Here is a 19,644-nt window from a genome sequence, read left to right as displayed (position 1 = left end):
ACAAAAACAGTTAATAATTCTGATAACATGCCAGATGAGATGGACTCTGTAATTGTGATGATGTATTTATTGCTTTGCTTATTTTTCTGACAATGTATGCACATTCCAGCGAATATTCCAGCGTGTTCCATTCTCTTCACTCTTTAATCTATTAAACACATAAACCTTTTAAAACTGTAGTTTAAAACGATTGCTTATATTCATGCAAAGTGAAGTGGATAGACTCCCATGTCTCCCATTAGTCTCTGAAAATGTATTATGCCTTTTGTTTTTAATATTACTGCTGTTGTTATAAATAAAAAGATGTAACTGAGAGCATTAAGCTACGTTAAAGTAGTAATGTTTTTTATTCATGCAGTTTTATACCTTTTTAAAATGTATTTGTTACCGTTATTAAAAAATACACTTTAGTGACAGCGCATTTGTTTTTTTTAGACTATTCATTGATGAAGAAATTTATTGATGTAGAAATTGTTTTGTATGCAAGTGAAATTACAGAAATTACAGTATTGAAAAAAAGTGTTAAACCAGTTTGTTCAGTTCAGTGCTGTTGTTATAATTGTCAAAAACAGAAATAAAACAATAAATAAATATTGGTTCTACATACTTATCGGACACATAAACATGCAAATAATCAGTTATAAAAGGAAAAAAAAAAAAAAATCAATAATCGGTCTATCATTCTAAAAAAAAAGAAGTAATTTTGCCACTTTGGTACATAATCTGTCTGGCATTTGACGGTGTCGGCACAAGATGGGTTGCGTTCATTGATGGTTAGTTCTACTTCAGTTTCAAGCAGTTCAGATTGAGGCTGGCAGCATTGCTGCTTTGATTGACCTATTCCGTGTCAAAATGACTTCAGGGCATCAGCAGTTTCCATCCACAGCCCTTTGCCAACACCCTCATTAACAGAATCAATTAAAAATGCCACATGATATCAGCACACAAGCACCCAAACAAGAATGATTACAGGAGTCGCATCCTCTGGAGATGACTGTATACACACGCATGCAACACATTTCGACAACACCCAAATGTCTAGAGAAACATTCATCTGTGTTTTTTCCACTGGCTATTTACGGTGTCCACGTGGTTTACAGCTGCATTGCTTGTAAAATTAACATACTGAAAAGGGGCCGCGGCAACAACTAAGAAGCTATACATAGCTTAGCATGACAAAAGGGCCATTACGTGCCATGATGATAGTAGGCAACCTACTTGAAATAGAGGCCTAGGAGCTGACTAACAACGTAAGCGGCAGTTATTGCTGCATAGTTGCATAGAAAGACAGCCATTTCTTAACTCGCTGCATTAAAATTATTAAATGCAAAATATTTCTTATAACTAAAATAAAACAGATAGAGCTGTGGCTTGGTGGTAAACAATTTCTACACATGGAGATATGGTGCTCATGCTGGAAATTTAAGTTTGAATCCAACATTGACTACGTTTACATATGCACCAATAATGTGATTATTTCCAATAATCAGGACTTCATCGCAGTAAGATGTTTACATGACACAAGCAAACCTCTTCACTCTTGTTTACACACAATTTTCATTCTCTAAAAAGTGTGGTTATTTTTAACATTATTATACAAATGAACAAGTCAGATACAGTAGGAATGTTACTGGCCACTGTTTTATTCAGGGTTCCTACACATTTTCATCATACACATATAAACATATCTGCAAAGTGAAGAGAGGTGAAAAAGGCGACGTGTAGGAACTAAATAGATGTAGGGGGGTCTGGGGGCATCCTCCCCCAGGAGAAGATTTTTGTGATTTTTGTGAAAATCTATACAGAACTAAACAAAACTAATGCTGTAAACTATACAGGGAACCACAGCTGGTACATCATTATAATATTAGCTTAAAATTGATTTGTAAGCTATTTACATATAGGCTAAATTACACAAAAGGAAGTTTTTATAATAACATAATGACAACTATTTTTCTACTCTTTTTTTAATGTAGGCCTAAACATTTGAATGGTGGCTGTCATAAAACGGATTTATACATTCAATATCGAAGCACATGTTAAGTAAAAATACAATGAATATGCAATAGTCTATAGTGCATATATTTAGCAAAATGCTCCTCTCGAAATTCATTTTTGTAGCGTTTTTGGACATTGAACGGCTTTTCTGAGGTAGGCTAAATGTGACATTTTTACAAGCTGTTTTATTGACGCCTTTCTGCGGTTGAAACACTGATTGATCGATTGCATGTGAATACAGATTTCGGTAAGTTGTACTGTATCTTTCAACATACCTTCGGATGTTCAATCATGTTTATTTTGTGTTGTAACTAGTAAAGAGGAAGAGATGGTTGGTTCACGAGCACTACAGCGATCTGTCACGCCACAGAGCACCAAGAAAGATCGCGACTCACTCCAGTCAATGGGAAAGTAGCCCATTTTCGATTCTTGTGAGAATCTTGTGACACACACACACACACAACCCGAAAAAAAAAAACTCTTCGGATCTAAATGATTCACATAAATGACGTATTTTGATTCAAAACGGCTAATTTTGCCAAAAAGTGACTAGTTTGCAGGTATGATAAATTAGAAAACTGAATAGAGCCAATAGTCTGGAAACACAAATATTTTTCCATACTCTCATTTCTTTTTTCCATACTTTTCCAGACCTGGAAATTACTCAAATCAAATTCCATACTTTTCCATACTTTTCCAAACTGCGTAGGAACCCTGTTTATTCTACTTGCTTCAAATGAAAAACAGATTTCTATGGACGTATTGGAAGTTTATTTGGCGCCATGATAACACATCCCAACCGGTAACTGGGTTTGCAAATGCAGCATTACTTTCTTTGCGCTGTGTCTGGATAAAGATACAGAGCAGAGACTGTGCAGAAAGTTTAGCTTTTTGGAGCGAGGGAAAACTTCATAATGTCATAGGGTTCATTCATGAAGTTGGCATCCGTGTATGTCCAAACACATGCACGCTTTGGTTAGAGCGGTAATAATGCGATTACGGTGTTTACATGCCTACATATTGAAAATAAAATCTCAATATGTATATAATATAATCAATATAATGACGGTTTAGTATGTACCTCGGTTTGGAAGTCATGGTTAAGCACAGCAGGGGGAGAAAACTAACTTTTTTTTTTATTAAACTGTGGTTTACTGAACAAATTGTGTCATTAAATTATAATTAAAATGTTCTTAAGGATAAAAAAAAAAAAAAAATCTATCTTAGCTAATGCAGTAAACTACATAGTGAGCCCTTACTTGCACATTACTATAATAATATTAAAGGTTACAGTTAACAACAGATCCCAAACTATTAAAATCAGTTGCTATTTATTTTTAGATATAATAAACAACACTCAAATAATAATAAAAGAATTGTATGTAAATTGCACAGTTTTTGCAATAACTTATCTAATTATAATATTATGTTTCTTCAATTCGTTGTTGAAATAAAATCATTTGCACAGTGGCTGTCATAACTTGTTTTCATGACAGATTTAAACATACATTAAATAATTAAGACATCACTAACAGGATAAGTCAAATATAATTAACACATAAGCTAATACGGTGCATATTTAGCAAAAGAGTTCATTTCTCTAGCAAACTAACAAGTTGTGAACACTGAATGGCTTTTCTGAGGTAGCCTAAATGTAATGCTACGTGACATTGTTTACAAGCTGTTTTATTGATGTCTTTCCACAGTTGAAACACTGATTGAGCGATTACACGAGATATGATACGTTTCAGTAAGTTGCCCTGTATCTTTCAACATACATTCAGATGCTCATTCATGTTTATTCTGTAACTAGTAGTAAAGAGGAAGGGATGATCACGTTCACTTGCGCTCTGCGCTGAGGCGCCTATACAGCGATCTAAATGGCATTTATTGTTTGAATTTCGTGATAAAACTGACAGAATTTGAAAGATGACACTTTGTTATCAAAAGGAACAAAACAGAGCTTATTGCGATTATTGGTGGCCAATGCTGGTTAAAAGTGGTTAGGCTACAATGCATTACTGCACACGCCCCCCTTCTGCATTGGAGTGTGAATCACCTGTGACTGTATTTGTCATCTGATTGCAGGCATTGAACCGTGACGTCCCTACCGTATGGTTCGGGATGAATACATGTACAGTTACACCCCTAGTTACGACGATCATTAGGTTAATCGCATTAGTTTGATCGAAGTATTGCGTTTACATGAGGGAAAGACAAATCGCAATATTGCCAAAATCCATTATAATCGCATTATGAGGGTGCATGTAAACGCATGCACTCACTGGAACATTCCCAATCCTAGGGCTCGAAGATTTCAGTGTTGCAAAAAACATGGATAGAATATCAGAATCCAGCTGTAAAACAGAATTTTCAGTATAACATGGAATGTCACTGAATTTGCCAAATTTTGGACAAATAAATCAAAATAGGGTTGTACACTTAATCATATGAACAAGTGTGTGAATATTAAATTTATATATGAAGTCTGCATGTTTCTGCATGACTTTATGTGAATGAGTTTCATCTACTGCACACACTCAGGCAACTCCTGGAGGCTGCAGTGATTTCATATCAAATTTCCATTATGTATGTACTGCATACTTCTTTCTATGAAGCAGGAAAAGTTAATCAAAGAATAGATTCACCCAGTGTTCCCATGTCCAGAATAATAAAAGTGGACAAAACTGAACCTATCAATAGCCTAGCAAGCACAACAGGGCATCTTAAGTGATCATGTGATGCACGCTGCCCTATATGTGTTTAATTCCCTGCTTCTTGACTACTTTTTCATGCATGAAAAGGAAAGACACAACAAGAAAGGGAGGAGGGTTTTTTTGTGGATCAAGGAGTCTGAATGTTAACTGGTTCTGGACATAAATTAGCCTTTGCTCACAGGTGTTCACGCAGACCAGATCATACGCAGACGAATTCAAGAGTGCATGAAGGAAACGAAAGCCAACACTAGAAGAGCGTGGTATGAACAGCACATGAAAGGCCGCTTTGAGCCTGTGAATACAGTAAAAGCAGTGGCCATGATTATAAGAATCCTTTTTATGACAGCGAGACTGATCATTAATGATGGAATAGTCGGAAATTAACAAGGACCGACATTTGCACGTTTATTTTAATCAGTGCTGGAAAGAAACATGAGGATAGAAGTGCAAGTCGCCATGGAGAAGCTCAAAACATGTTTGAAGATTCAGGATACGGTCTTGTGGATTATGCAGCTATTTAACCATGCCGTTTATGAATTTTAACTTGTCAGAGCACTTTTGATCTACTATTTGACTAACTGGACAATTATTAAGATATTTAACACTGTTCCATTCAAATATTAATCATTAATGTTAATAATATTATATATGGCTGCCACCGACTCATTCATTTAAGCCATCAGTCAATTAATCGCACGTTTATATTAATTTAATTACTTAAATATACTGGGGGTGGAATATATGCCACACGCTCAAGCTCACACAATGCTTGCCACTAGCAAAAGTAATGATTATGAATGTGTTGGAAAACACAGCAAGTTTATAAAAGTTTATTATTATAAAATAACTTTTCAATTGTTTATTAATAAACTAGTGCTGTCTGCGTCAGTGTCGGCTGCAAAGATGAAGCTGACGAAGCTGACTCATCACCTCCACAGTAACGCACCAATAGAGAGAAATGCACCTTTCATATCCATAATCAGAGAGTATTTGTTTTTGATTTGAATTGGTTCATTTAAAAGTAGATGTTTCAAGCTTTCTATAGATGTATTTCTCATGTCTGTGAGGCAAGTAGCCTATACACAGTTTCGGTTTATTTATGGGACGCACTCCATAAATAGCACACTATTTTGCTGTTATTGTGAGTGTATACAAATAAGAGTAGACCCTTTACAGTTTGGAATGATGTATTACTATTGTCTGTATGACGATTTTAAGTTAAGTTGAAAAAAATGCAAGCGATCGCGCCGGCGCCTCTATGTCGTGCAGTAAAGCATGCTATACATTAGCTGCCTTCCACACTCCTCAGGAACACTTGGATATATAATAGCACACATTTATCTAGGTTAACGTTAGAGCTAGCAGCCATGTAAAGTTGCCACTCCTTACACGTTTCAAACGATAAGCCATATTTGAGGTCGATGGATGACAGGTGAATGTTTGGATTTCCTGCCCGACATATTGTAATTACCACAAGATTATATAACTATGCAGGATTTAATCAACGTCAGTATTAATTAAGCCTTAAACAAATGCATATGCTGCACAATATGCTCATATGTACTGCTGTATTAATGTTCAAATATTACAAAGAATTTCATTAATCTCAATGAACATTCAAGAAGCTTTATGTAAAACACCAAATGCAGCCTAATTGTATAATATCCTGCAAGTATACAAATGCCGCACCCCACTAGTTCATCTAAAGGGCTGTTTTCTTTTAGCCTGCAACGATTGCATTTCCATAAGGAACCAAGTCTTGCGGTCTTGAGGGAGTCTGGCCTGGCCATCCATATTCCTGCTTGGCGTCTATTTATAGGTCTCCTTTACATTTTTCACTTTCACATTTTATAGGGTAATGATTATTTCTCAGCGGAAGTAAATAGCACAGCACAAATGGCCTCTGCATGTGAGGGCCGGCTTTGATTTATACCCACACACAAAGTAGTGCACAGGCCTTTGGCTTTAATACCTGACTTTATTTTACGGCAAGTCTCAGAGGAGCACACTTTTGAGAGCACTACAGATGCCCTACCTCTCTGCTTTGGGGTCGGAAACCCGCTACAGTAACGGCGTGCAAGCGTTTGTATCTCATCCAAGTCGGGCTCCTTCAATCATCACACACACAAACATTCGATGCGGCGTAGGAGGCTGGAGTGCGTGCAGGTGTAATGATCCACTTCTCGTATGCTTGAGTCAAAAGGACGTGGCTCAGAGGAGCTGGCAGGGCAGCAATAGACCCGGGCCACCTCGGCCTCATGCCTTTTGTGTGCGTCTTCTCAAGGGCCAGTTTGATGAATCAGTTCTGGGCTCGGGCTTTTGTGAGTGTGCCGTCAAGCCTGCAGGTGCTTTATAGTAGAGGGTCTGAGAGGGAACAGTTAATTACCCTGCAGGGGCGCGCAGCTCCCCAAACGCTGTTTGATGTGCAGAGCTTGAGCATGGTGAAGGGAGTCCTAAAGTGATGCAAATAATCCATTAGAGGTAACTTGACTAGCCTGTTGTCTGTGCAAAGATGACCGATTTGAATAACACAGGATGCGGAATAAACATTTTATCCAAATGCACTGAAAACATTTAGACCTCATAGTTAATGAGAGGATTAATGTTTATTGTAATGTATTTTTTAATATCTGTTGTCTACAATGATTTTAGAGCAACATTTTCATTTACATGTAAATTAAAAACAGGTAAATCATTATATATATATATATATATATATATATATATATATATATATGCTTTTTAAGAGTCTATGATTGGATCATTATTGCATTTGCAGTGATTTTTATGTTTCTAGCATGTTATATGTTTGGCAACCATTCCTCTAACCCTAATTGATGGAGTGTGTAGCTTTTCATTTCTTAAACAACCATGTAGGAAGACACATCATGGCCATATTCCAGGATAACAAAGCCAAGATTGATCAGACAAAGCCAAGATTAACCATTCTGTGCTGGAGTAGACTTGACAAAGTGCTTGACTCTTGCATTGTCAACACAAGATCTTGACCAAAAATGCACCACTTGGAATATCAACATCTATTTCCATCAAGAAGTGCATCAGTATTTGGTCAAGATCTTGTTTTGGAAATGCAAGAGTCAAGCACTCTATAAATTCTCCTCCAGCACATCCCAAAAGACTTTCAATGAATTTAAGGTCTGGACTCAGAGGTGCCTATTCATGTGTGAAAATGATTCTTCATGGTGTTAGAAGAACGGTTGCCAAACATATAACATGTTAGAAACATAATACTCACTGCAATAATGAACCAATCATAGACTCTTAAGCATTTGCCTATTTAAATCCAAAGCAACTTTTTTTTGTTTGTTTTTTTGTTTTTTTTTAGACGGGCAGTGCATGTATGTGTATTAGGGTTGGGCGGTATATTGAGTTTGTACGATATATCGATATATTTATTACATACAATACGGAATGAGGCAATACCATTTATAATGATATACAGTAGTCTGATATGAGCGCATCTGAAAAATAGTGGAGTTCTGCCGCGGGGTAAATGCATAATACAATTTGTCCTAAACATGAGACATGCTTAATATTAAGGACTTTAAAAATGACTATATCTTAATCTTATTAAAGTTAACACGTATAGATGCTCGGAGTCTGACAGATTCATGTGCTGACAGATACTTGCGCTGTTTAATGCATTTGTGATGTGGTGTCTTCCTCAGCACATATCTTACATTTCACAGGTATATTCTCCATCTGTAAATGTTAGAAAGTCATGAAAATATTTCCTTTTTTCTGTCAGGTGTGGACAGAAAAAGATTCACTAGCCTTCTGCTAGTGAATCTCCTCTAAACTTAATAGACTTCCGTGAATGGGCGCCACCGCACAAGTGCGCCAAACAGATGGAGTGCAATGGAATAGGATCGCCATAATTTTGACTAAAATATCCATTTTGCTAAAATGTTTGTTGTTGAACAATAAATGTGTCATATGTAGAATTTTAAACCTACCAAAAAAAGTAACAAGTATTATTCTAAAAGTATAAAAGTATAAATGTATTTTTTTGATAACAGTAACTGTAAAGTGACTATTGTAATGGGGTAATCAAAATAGCCTAGCTTATTAGTCTGTGCTTTTGTTTTTATTTTTTTACATTTTTAGAATAATGAATTTAACTTCTGCTTTAAAAAGCATTATTTTTATTTTTATGTTACATTTGTTACAAACATAAAAATAATGTTTATGTTTGTAATGTTACAATGTCAGAATGTAATGTAATTTTCCCTTTTTTGTACATATATAGTGTGCCAGACTATATGGTTATATTCACTACATTTGTTTTAATAGCCTTCAATATGAACATTGTTTGCAGGACAACATTAGGCAGGATGTGAAATAAGATTTTTTTTAAATAAATACAGATTTTTTTTTTCTAAATCCAAATATAAAAATCTAGAAAATACCAAGATACATACCATATATCGTCATTTAGCCAAAAAATACAGAGATATGATTTTTTGACCATATTGCCCAGCCTGCTTATATAAATAAAATATAATTTTATATGTAATATTATGTATGTATAACCAACAAACACTGCAGTCATTGTGTAAAAAGTTCAAAATGAGTTTATGCAACTGGCACTAGTATTTATAAAAAAAAATAAAATTAAAAAATTAAAAAAACACTGGTGTTATCACTCACCATTAATAAACTGCATAAATGAGGTTCAACTTGGAAAAAAAAACAACTGCCACCGTTTGAGACAGAGAGAAAGTTGTTTTTTCCTTTTTTAAAATGCAGGTACCAGTTGTCATGGCACGTTCTATGAGCTCTCAAAAACATGTGCCAACAATTAAAGTAAATTATGAATGGACATACCAGATTACCATTGTGTTACAAACACATTTATAAAGTCCTCAACCGAGAAACAGAGAATATATACGGCACTTCTTAACACCAAGACATTTCACTCTAGAATAAACAATGATTTTGATGACAATCTGGTCAAGCAGGTTGATTTGAATGTGCCAAAGTCACAGCCCATTAACAAACTGCACAGCACAAGAACTTCAAACTCACATTACAAAATATCATTTGATAGGTCTTTCTTCAACTGAACTAGATGCACTGAGAAAAAACAGAGTCAATGAGTTGTCAAGTGAATCGATGTTACTTCCTGATTGACTTCTAAAGAAAGCAGAGCATGAAAGACATTAATCTCAGAGATCTCAGCTAGATCGCACGTACCTGCAGGCACCAGTTTTAAAAATGTCTTGTAAAAAAGAAAAAAAATGTCATCAAGACCAGATTTTTTGGTGAAAAAAGCTATTTTCATGGAAACAAAAACACTGATCTGAAAGGTGATACCAAATGAGATTCTATGGAAGCACTGCATGTACTCTTTCCAGAATACACTGCAATTCAGTGGAAAAAAACTGCTGATAAGCATACTTATTATTCATTGATACTTGGGGTTAAAGGAAATATAAGTAAAAAAAAAATATATATATAAGTAAAAAAATTACTATTTTTCCCAATATGTTAGGGCTGGGCAATTTTTCAGATTTTTTCGATTAATTCGAATTTAATGTTTTGCCTCCATTTTATTATTTTTTTAAATTGAGAAATCACAATTTTGAATAAAAATGTTAGCAAGCGTTACAATTGGACATGTTGACAATACAGCAATGATAACCGTATTAGGAAATTATCGAAAATTATCCGACCTCATGATGGCGCCGGCGCGCCTGATTAACCGCTCTCATGTGACGCTCTATGAACATAGAACACATCACTATTCTTAAGTGGCTGTTCATTCAGAAATGCGTTATTGCGTTATAAAAATGAGACGCAGGCAGTGGAATGAGAAAAATAAAGGCAAAGTTATTAAACGCGAGTTGAGCTTTTTTTTTTTTTTACTCGGAAAAAAAAGCACCTAAATACCTAAACATGTCTGCCAAACATAAAAACAATAGGAAAAATACCACAATGGAATGAAAAACCTGTAAACCTGTTTGATATTTCACGTTTGCATGATGGTGACAGGCTGAAAGCTGCTGTTGTTTTCTGTTTTTACAAAGCAAATTGCTGTTAATAATAGCCTATTACTGGTGTTATTTATTGCTATTACTTTTTGGCTAAGAAATATTTAGCATTTTCTTATTTTATATTATTTCTGAGTATATAGGATGTGTTTAAGATAAGTTTGTACAACATTTGCCTTCATATTTCAGGCATATTTCTGCAAAGATCTTTAACAAATTGTTTTACATTTACACCATGTTGATCACTTCATGTGTGGTGCACTGGAATGGAACTTTTTTAACCAGATTGTTAATAAAGAGAATGTTACTTATATCATATTGTAGTTAAGTTAATTTGACTAGTTAAACAGCAAAAAAAATAAAAATAAATCATCGAAATCGTGAATCGGTCAATCGTTCTGAAAAATATAGAGATTTTATTTTTTTTGCCATATCGCCCAGCCCTAAAATATGTGTGCGATATTTCATTCAGTACTACAAAATATCAATTACAATTATAAAATAGTTTCAATCTAACAAGAATCTAACAAAAATGAACTATTTTTCCTAATATTTGTGCAAAACAATTCAAAACTAAAAAAGTTCAATAGATATATATACTGTTTTATCCAATATGTGTGTCCAATATTTCATTGAATATTTTATATTGACACACATACAGTATACACATACATATATTAGGGATTCCAAAATTCTCAATACAATATTGAACCGTTCGGTATGACCTCCACGGTACAATTTTTTTTTTTTTTTTTTTTGGGGGGGGGGAGGGTGGTTTGCATTTAAATTTCTGTGCTGTGCAGCGCCGTAAACCATTGTTCCTTACCTAGAGCTGTCAAAATGACTGAGGAGAAGATGACTTTTTAGTGTCGCTGCTTACAAAAATTTCCCTGGATTACTGTAAATGATGTCTATCATATTGTGAGGCTGTCAGCTGTCACACCGTCCAGTAAAATGGAGAAGGGCCATAAACATCTCAAGTTACATCGACAACTTTGAAGGTGAGTATTATGCTACTATCTACTACCAAATCTAGCTAAAAATGCTGGATAAAGGCAATAAGCCCTTCGTTCTTTGTCAAGTGACGTGACATACGCATTGGATACAGAAATTAGTTAATAATCCCCAATCCCCACAGAATAACAAAAAACACACTGATGTACAAAGCCATCAGAACTGAACCGAAAACCATGGTTAAAAAAAAAAAAAAAAAAACTGAGGTATGTATTGAACCGTGTGCTAACTGCATAGTTGCATCCCTAACACACACACACACATATACATTGTATATGTAATGATTAAAAGCCTTGTATTCTGCCTATGAATTCAGAAGACATCAAGGCTAATATTTCACAGCCAACAATTTCAAATAGTGAACAAATGTTTTCTTGCATGATACAACTGCTTGTTATTTGTGGCCTGACGACCCCTGGCTGTACCCGTGACCCTACATGCAGCAGACCCCATCTCACGTGGTCTAATGAGGACTAAGCCATGTCACTGACCACAAAGTTCTCCAGCTAACCTCTGACCACAACGGGATGTGACAACTTCCACTTCAGGCCTAAATTCCTTTTATTTGCCGCAGCCAGAGGTCAAGGCCACTAGCTGCAATCACGCTAATAGAAGCCTACAGTCCTGAATATCCCTCCATCTCTAGCTCCTAGGCCCTTTCTTCTCATCATGTGGAGTGGCTAAAAGTTTGACAACGATTTCAGTGGCATCCCAGCAATCACTGAACGCACGATACATTATTACCGTTATGCTCTGTATCACGCAGAACCAAAACAACAGATGTTGATCATGCTTCATTTCTCTAGAATATTCATGATGCAATAATCGGACGCATATCATAACATGTTTTCTTCTGCGGCCTTTGACAGTTCGTCAACATCACAATTCAGTCGAGGAAAGAAACATTTTGTGTTTTTCTACGAGTCTAAATGATACAAGCCAATTAACTATTTCAACACCTTGGTCATGCAAATAGATGTGATATCTAAAAAGTATTATAAAAACCATGTCAGAATTAGGGATGTGCAAAATAAACATTTAACACAATATTTGTGTTTGCAATATTACCACATATTCTGGTTCATTCAATATTAAAAAAAGTATAAAAAGAAAATTCAATCTACATAAAAATGAACCAATAAGTAGATAAAAAGATAAAAACTGTACTGTTTTGATCAATATTTTTATTCCATACTTAAAAAAAAATATCAATTAAAAAGTTCAGTCTACATAAAACTATTTTACAAGGAATTAGCCAAATTACATATTTTCAAAATTGACTACTTGGTAGGTTGCCTAAACAACTAGTCAACTAATTTGTCTAAGGAAGTCATGTATAATATTTGCCAAACAGTACAGATAAAGTCAACCTTACTAATCACTAGTGGCAATTAAAAGTGGCAAACAGGAAGAAAAAAAAAAAAAAAAAAACACAAGTCAGCCATAATGATGGAAGGTTGAACGGAAGTTACCAAGGGGTTGCTCAGTGGGGCCGTTTATTGATGCTGGCCGTTCCTGCAGCGAGGAGCTCACAGAAACCCTGAGAGGTCTATTTTCCACCCCATCTACCATTAGGGACTTCCCTTTCTATGAACCCCTTCTATGCGTATTCATCAATTGCCCTTCACCTCTTTCATGAAAATACATCTGTAAAACTCAAACCATCTCGTACCACTATCAGCCGTGCTTCTTTCTCAGAACACAGAGCAGAACTTAAAGAGAATGTCTTTGGTGAATCTTTAATAGGGCGCAAAGGATCTGCCCTTTTCATGAGATATAAGGGTGCTAAGATCGTAGAGCTTGCTTTGCTCTGTACTGTATGTGAAGGCTTATGCCCCATTCTCAGAGATTTTACTATTGAAGACTGCTGTAATGTTGGAGTCCTGCCATATTTCCTAACATTGTAAAATTGAGTCGTTCAAAGTTGACTTTTACAAAATAGCTCTTTTTATTGAATCAAAAATATACAGCATGAGCATTGTAGTCTGATTCATTAACAAATGACTCTTATGAACTAGTTATTTTTGATTAATCAAAAATATACAGGGCATCCAGTATAGTCCAATTACTGAATCAAATGACTCTTTGAGCTGGTTCTCTTAATGAACAGTTAAAAAAAATGTGAAATGTAATCAATCCAAACTTTTGTACTGTATAATTTGCACCATTAGAATAGAGATATTGCAAAATAGACACTGTATCTGAAATACTCCAAAAATGAACCTGAATCAAACAAAACGAATCAGGAGCTCGAGAATCGGAATCAAATTGGAACATCTGTTTTAACATACTCAGCCCTACTGAGTACAAATAAATCATATAAAAATAGAGGCTTATTAGCGAATAAAAGCATTTTTTTTAAAAAAGCACAAGACAGCACAGCAATCCACAGACTTTAAAACAATCTGCCAGTTTCAACATGACAAACTGATTACTGATCAAGCTGGCAATGATTGTTAAATAAATGCTAACTTTTCCTCATAAATCATGATCCAAATATCCAAATTGGCTGCTTAAAATGAGCTACAGTTCTGCCAAAACGCCTCTCCTTAAAGCTGATTTCTGATCAGTGATGTTATTCATGTTTTAGAAAATAAAATTATTACTTCAGTTACTTACGTCATTGAGGTCTAACCAAATCCACCAGCAAAGGTGGCAAATATAGGCTTGTGTTCCTACTGCTATTGTACTTTTAACGGTTGACAAAACGGTCACGACAAATGACGCTGTTAAAAAAAAAAACACTTTGAAGATCATAACTGTGCATTTATAAACGCACTTGGCCTGTTAAAAACCAGTGAAAATGCTTGCAACATCAAAACATCAATATCAATGAGATTCCCTGGGAGATTTTTGGCCGAAGCCAGAGTGAAAAAAGCATGGCTCAGTGCACGGTTTGACCCAGAGACCTGGAGATAGTAATGTGACAGACTCCTTGTTCAAAGAAACTGGCCTGCTTTCATCTCCGGCTTTTTCCTGAGCCACACTGGCCCAAGCCATCTGCTTTATTCTAATACGGGGTTTAAAGATGCTGTTTTTTTCAAGGCTTCCCAAGTACGATAAACAGCCTTTATGTAGCTCACCCCTGTTTACAGCATGCAGTATGCTGTGCTGTAAAATATTCACTGTTAAACTGTCAACGATGCTGGCCACTCGCCCGGCCTTCACAGTATGGTGGCACTCGCCCTCAGTTTACGCCCCCTCGGCCCCCCACCAATGCCTGCTCGCGGCGAGGCCCGGGAACCGGCCCACTTCTCGAGACCTTCCAGAGCAGTTCAAGCACCCCACGAGCTTCCAGGCTTGGCATCAGGCACGTGTAAAGTTTTTTTTTTTTCCACTGCCCTGCAAAGGCACCGCCAAAGGTTTCGGAGTTCCAACTTGGCATGACTTCTGAAAAACAAACAGAAAAAAAAAAAAAAAAAAAAAAAAAAAAGCACCACAGCTTCCTCCTGCAGCTCTTGAGCCGGCTGTTTGTTTCCCTGACTGATTGAATGCAGAGAGTAGGGTCCTGTCGCGGAAGATCCCAGAACGAGGGGGTGTTACGTCTCACTCCAGCCACAGACCTCGACAGGCCTTGGGCCGAAGAAACTCAGCGGAAAGCTGATGAGTGTTAGTATGCCAGGCTGGCATGCCCAGCTATTTGCAACACTCGGGTATTGCGTATTAAGGGAGACAGGCTTTCAAAACACACAGCCTTTTGCCTTCTCTCCATGTCATCCTGTGTGAAATATTAAGTGTCGTTTGCAGCGACGACGTAAGAAATGCCGATAGCGACCCATACGAAGAGACCGAGGTTGTTCTTTTGGATCACAGCGCATATTTACTACAGTTTTCTCGTATTTCGTGACAAACGCAGGCTGTCAGCGTCTCTATTACTGTGTTTACAGTGGCATATGCATAGTGTAATTATGCTATGAAAGAGTTCATTTCCTGAGGAAATCTAAAGCAACGAGAGAGGAGAAAAAGGACGACAAATTTCACAAACACATCTGTCTTGAAGCATGCGAAAAGAACAACTCAAATTGTGCCAGATCAGCCTAAAAAACAAGTCATGATTACATGCTGATAATGACAATGTCATAAAAACTTATACAAGGACAAATATGAGGGTCAACTAAATGATCTACTATAAAATATTGCCTAAAAACCAAATGGATTCATTAAAATCTCTTTAACTTAAATAGCAATAAAAAATTTTAAATATCTGTAATAAAAAAAATATCCTATGTATCATTTGACCCAAGAATCTGGCGATATGATACACATCACATAGGGCTGAGACAATAATCTTGTGTCATAAAAGCATTTTGAGGTGCAAGTATATCGCCGAACGCACGAACGCTCTTCTTCGTGTGCATTTGAGTGTTCGGTTAAAAACTAGCGTAGAGCGCCATCTGCTGTTAAAAACTAAGCACAGTCGATTCAAGAGAGAATCGCGATGCATTCGGAAAATCTCAGAATCGATCCACGAATCAAGATGAACCGATTTATCATCCCAGCCCTAACATCACAATACAGGGGTTACGATATGATATATTGCAATATATTGTGAAACTGTAAGAAAGGCAATATACTGCAATATCTCTTGTTTATTTAGGAAAAGTAATTTAAGAAGAAGAAAAAAAAACACCATCATATGCATAAAACCTGAGCAAAAACATTATTTTATTTAATCAAAACTGCTGCATTTGCATTTATATAACACTAATATAATTTCATTTTTGTCAAAGACTATGTCTGGATCGGATGATCAAAACATAGATTGGGGAGTTGATAGACTCGATTTACTCAAAGCTTGCACAGTCCTATACCTCTTTGTGGGTCGATATTTCATTCAGTAACATTAGGCAGTTTTGATTTCTTTCATGTTGATGATCGCGTTATTTTATATATGCATCTGCTTACATATGCTGTCGCTTGTTTCTGCTGCTTCGCCTTTGTTTTGATCAGCATATTGAGTTCTCTTTCAGAAGATGCATAATAGCACCCCCTACCGTATAACAGTGAAAACATGGAAAGACAGAAAATTCCGTCAATAGCGGGGAAACATTGGGTGCTTCTCAATTCTTATTTGTGCATCCTCGTTTTCTTTCCTCGCGTCTTAGCTCCACCCCTTTCGGGATGCGAGGGAAGGACACAAGGAAATGACGCAAGGACAGAGGAATTGAATCAAGTGAAATGATATCCATCGTCACTTCAAAGCGTCATCAGCTGCACTCGAGGGATCTACCCATATGTTGTTAAAGTTTGGTTATTTGAAAAATTATAATAAATATTAATAAAGCAAGATGCCCCGTTGAGATATGTGAGATATAAAGTTTATTTAAACTGCAAGAGTAAAGCATACATTTAAATTATTGTGACAGATATGAAGGGGGAGGAGAATTTATACGTGCATCACGTTTCTCGACGAGAAAGACTTCCACAAAGGATACACCTGTGTATCCTCGCTCATGACTCCTCAGGAAGCTTCCTCGCTCCTCGCTCCTCGCCTCCTCGCGGTGCAATTAGAGAATTGAGATGTCCTTCAAGATGGCTGAGCTTGATCCGGGATTTTCCGGGTCATAGGATGGAGAACGGAGGAGCGAGGAAACAAGGAGGGATATTGAGAAGCACCCATCGTCTCATAAATGACAGAAATTTCTATCAATGGCGGGGAAAGAGACATTAAAAAGACATGAAAATTTTTTAATACAATTTTTTAAAAGAATTTAAGACCTATTGTGTAACAATGCAAAGATTATAAACTGACTCAAGAGGTCACATTTCTGTTAATCGGCCCACTTTGTGGTTTGAGGTTGATGCTAATATCAGCCAAACATCATTTACTGACTTGCATAGAACATGCTGCATCCCAGTTCCCCTACTTACTCTATGCCGTAAAAGTATGTATTCTTTTTCCGAAAAAATTACATACTATTGAGTGTGCAGTAGAAAAGTAGGCAAGTTTTGGGACATACTACCATGTCATAACTGTGTCTTTTATGAACCCCATTGTCGGATAGTTCATGTCACCATAAACTGGCCTATCAATCGTCACTTGTCACAGTGTCCTCATTTACACGGTCCACATTTCTGATAATTAAATTTGCACAATTCTTTTCACCCTTTCCATCATATTAAATATTGATTCATATATTTCTGTCAAAATATCACTTCTGTCACAAAAAACAGAAGCATCACTTGTATCTATGCCATATATGGAACCTTGAGTCTCAGACCTTTCCAACGATAAGAGTTTTGTTAATATTAGAAAAAGGATTTGATATTAAAAAGTGCAGTAAATTGAAAATTACATCATAGTTTACAATCATGTTGATTCATCCAGTATGATTTCCTTTCTTCTGTTGAACTCATCACAAGATATTAGGTAGAATGTTGACTTAATAGTTGACGTTCACTTTCATTGCATAATCCTCCATACAATGTCAGTGAAAGGTGTGTCATTCTAATTTTTTTTTTCCACAGCAACGTACAGGTTTGGAAAGACATGAGGGTGAGTAAATGAAAACTTTTGGGGTGAAATATTTGCAATAACATGCCAAGAAACACTATATATCAAAACTTGAAATACAGTGGTAGGCAAATTTTGTGCTGATTCATTGTTCAGAGTCAATCTGACCAACCCTGCCTCCACAGTAATTTCACTGTTTTTTAAGGTAATGCATTGCATAAACTTCTAATATCTTCTTGGACTTCTAACATAATAAAAATATAAGTGACCAAAAGACGTGATAACAAACTTTCCCCCTGATTCACTCATATCATCGTGAAGAATACCACTGTGAATGAGGTTCATAAAGAACACAAAACAAGTACCAACGCGTTCCTGTCAACAGCTGGAAAGTGTTGCCAAAGTAAGAAATCCCTCACACTCTCAAATGAACAACTTAGTTATGATTTTCAAGAGGAACAGAGGATTAAATAACATTGCTATCTAGTTTTAAGGTTACTTGGCCAATGTAATTAGGAGTGAATTTCTCTTCACATGTCTACTGCATGTGTCACACTGACAGACGTTAGCTTAGCCTAATGCTCCAACTAACCGTGCCATGTCACTGCTAGAAACACAACCGACACTCTTTAAAACAGCTTCAAACTAACTTTCCCAACAGGGTAGGTGATTGTCTGGATAAATAAAAGCGTTTTAGTGTTAAATCAAATCATTTGAATGTTTGTCTCAGTTGAATTACTGCCACAGCAGCGTTAGCCTAGCGCGCTAACTCAAACTAGCCCAAACTTCTGTCAACTTTTCCTCAGACTTTTCTGTTTTAACCTCATAAAACATTTACCGCGTACACATTGCCTCACCGACTCAAAATGTCATTGTTTTGTGACAATAAATACGGAAAAGTATTTATTGAAGTTGACAGGAGGGAATGAAGCTTAAACTCTTACCAGGAAGTGCCAGCTGAGTTTCAAGTGCGCTGAACTGGAGCTCGCGCCGATGATGATGATGATGAGGAGGAGGAGGAGGAGGAGAAGGAGGAGGATGATGGTGTCCCAGTCTGTCAAGGTCGAGCTCCAGTTGAGTTCCTGCGCGACACCGCAACACACGCTAGCTGTTCGCGCGCGCCTACAGAGAGTGTGTGTTCACGTCCGTATGTGCGTGTGCGCGCTCTTTAACACGCCATTCCCGACTTGCGTTAGTTACACACACATCCCAGCATGCTCGCTGGAGAGGGGAGGGGAACTTCACACAGGCCAATAACTTTAACATTCACAGAGAAAAGAGTAGGCTAAGGCAATGCGGAAAGATGCTATTCAGTTAAGTTCTATCATGTACATCTCTTATCACTTCTTTTTATTGCAAATTTATTTTATTCTCCACGTTTTACCTCACTTCTATGCTTCTGCTCTTAGGTTCACGTCACTTCTATACTTCACAAGTGTTCTGTTAT

The 19,644-nt window shown here is 36.6% G+C and overlaps 1 protein-coding gene across 1 annotated transcript in view; it reads right to left on the bottom strand.

The window, feature by feature from the left end:
* nek7 (NIMA-related kinase 7) overlaps positions 1-19,404 on the bottom strand; it is a 74,503-nt gene extending 55,099 nt beyond the window's left edge. Inside the window, exon 1 of the mRNA XM_051910856.1 lies at positions 19,142-19,404. The gene's annotated coding sequence lies outside the window, so the exon portion shown is untranslated. The remainder of the gene's footprint in view (positions 1-19,141) is intronic.
* Between the last annotated feature and the right edge of the window lie 240 nt (positions 19,405-19,644).

Source organism: Ctenopharyngodon idella, chromosome 10 (assembly GCF_019924925.1).
Source record: "Ctenopharyngodon idella isolate HZGC_01 chromosome 10, HZGC01, whole genome shotgun sequence".
In the NCBI taxonomy this organism is placed as follows: domain Eukaryota; kingdom Metazoa; phylum Chordata; class Actinopteri; order Cypriniformes; family Xenocyprididae; genus Ctenopharyngodon; species Ctenopharyngodon idella.
The sequence above is the reverse complement of the archived record's forward strand: the minus strand, read 5'-3'. Positions and strand labels throughout refer to the sequence as shown.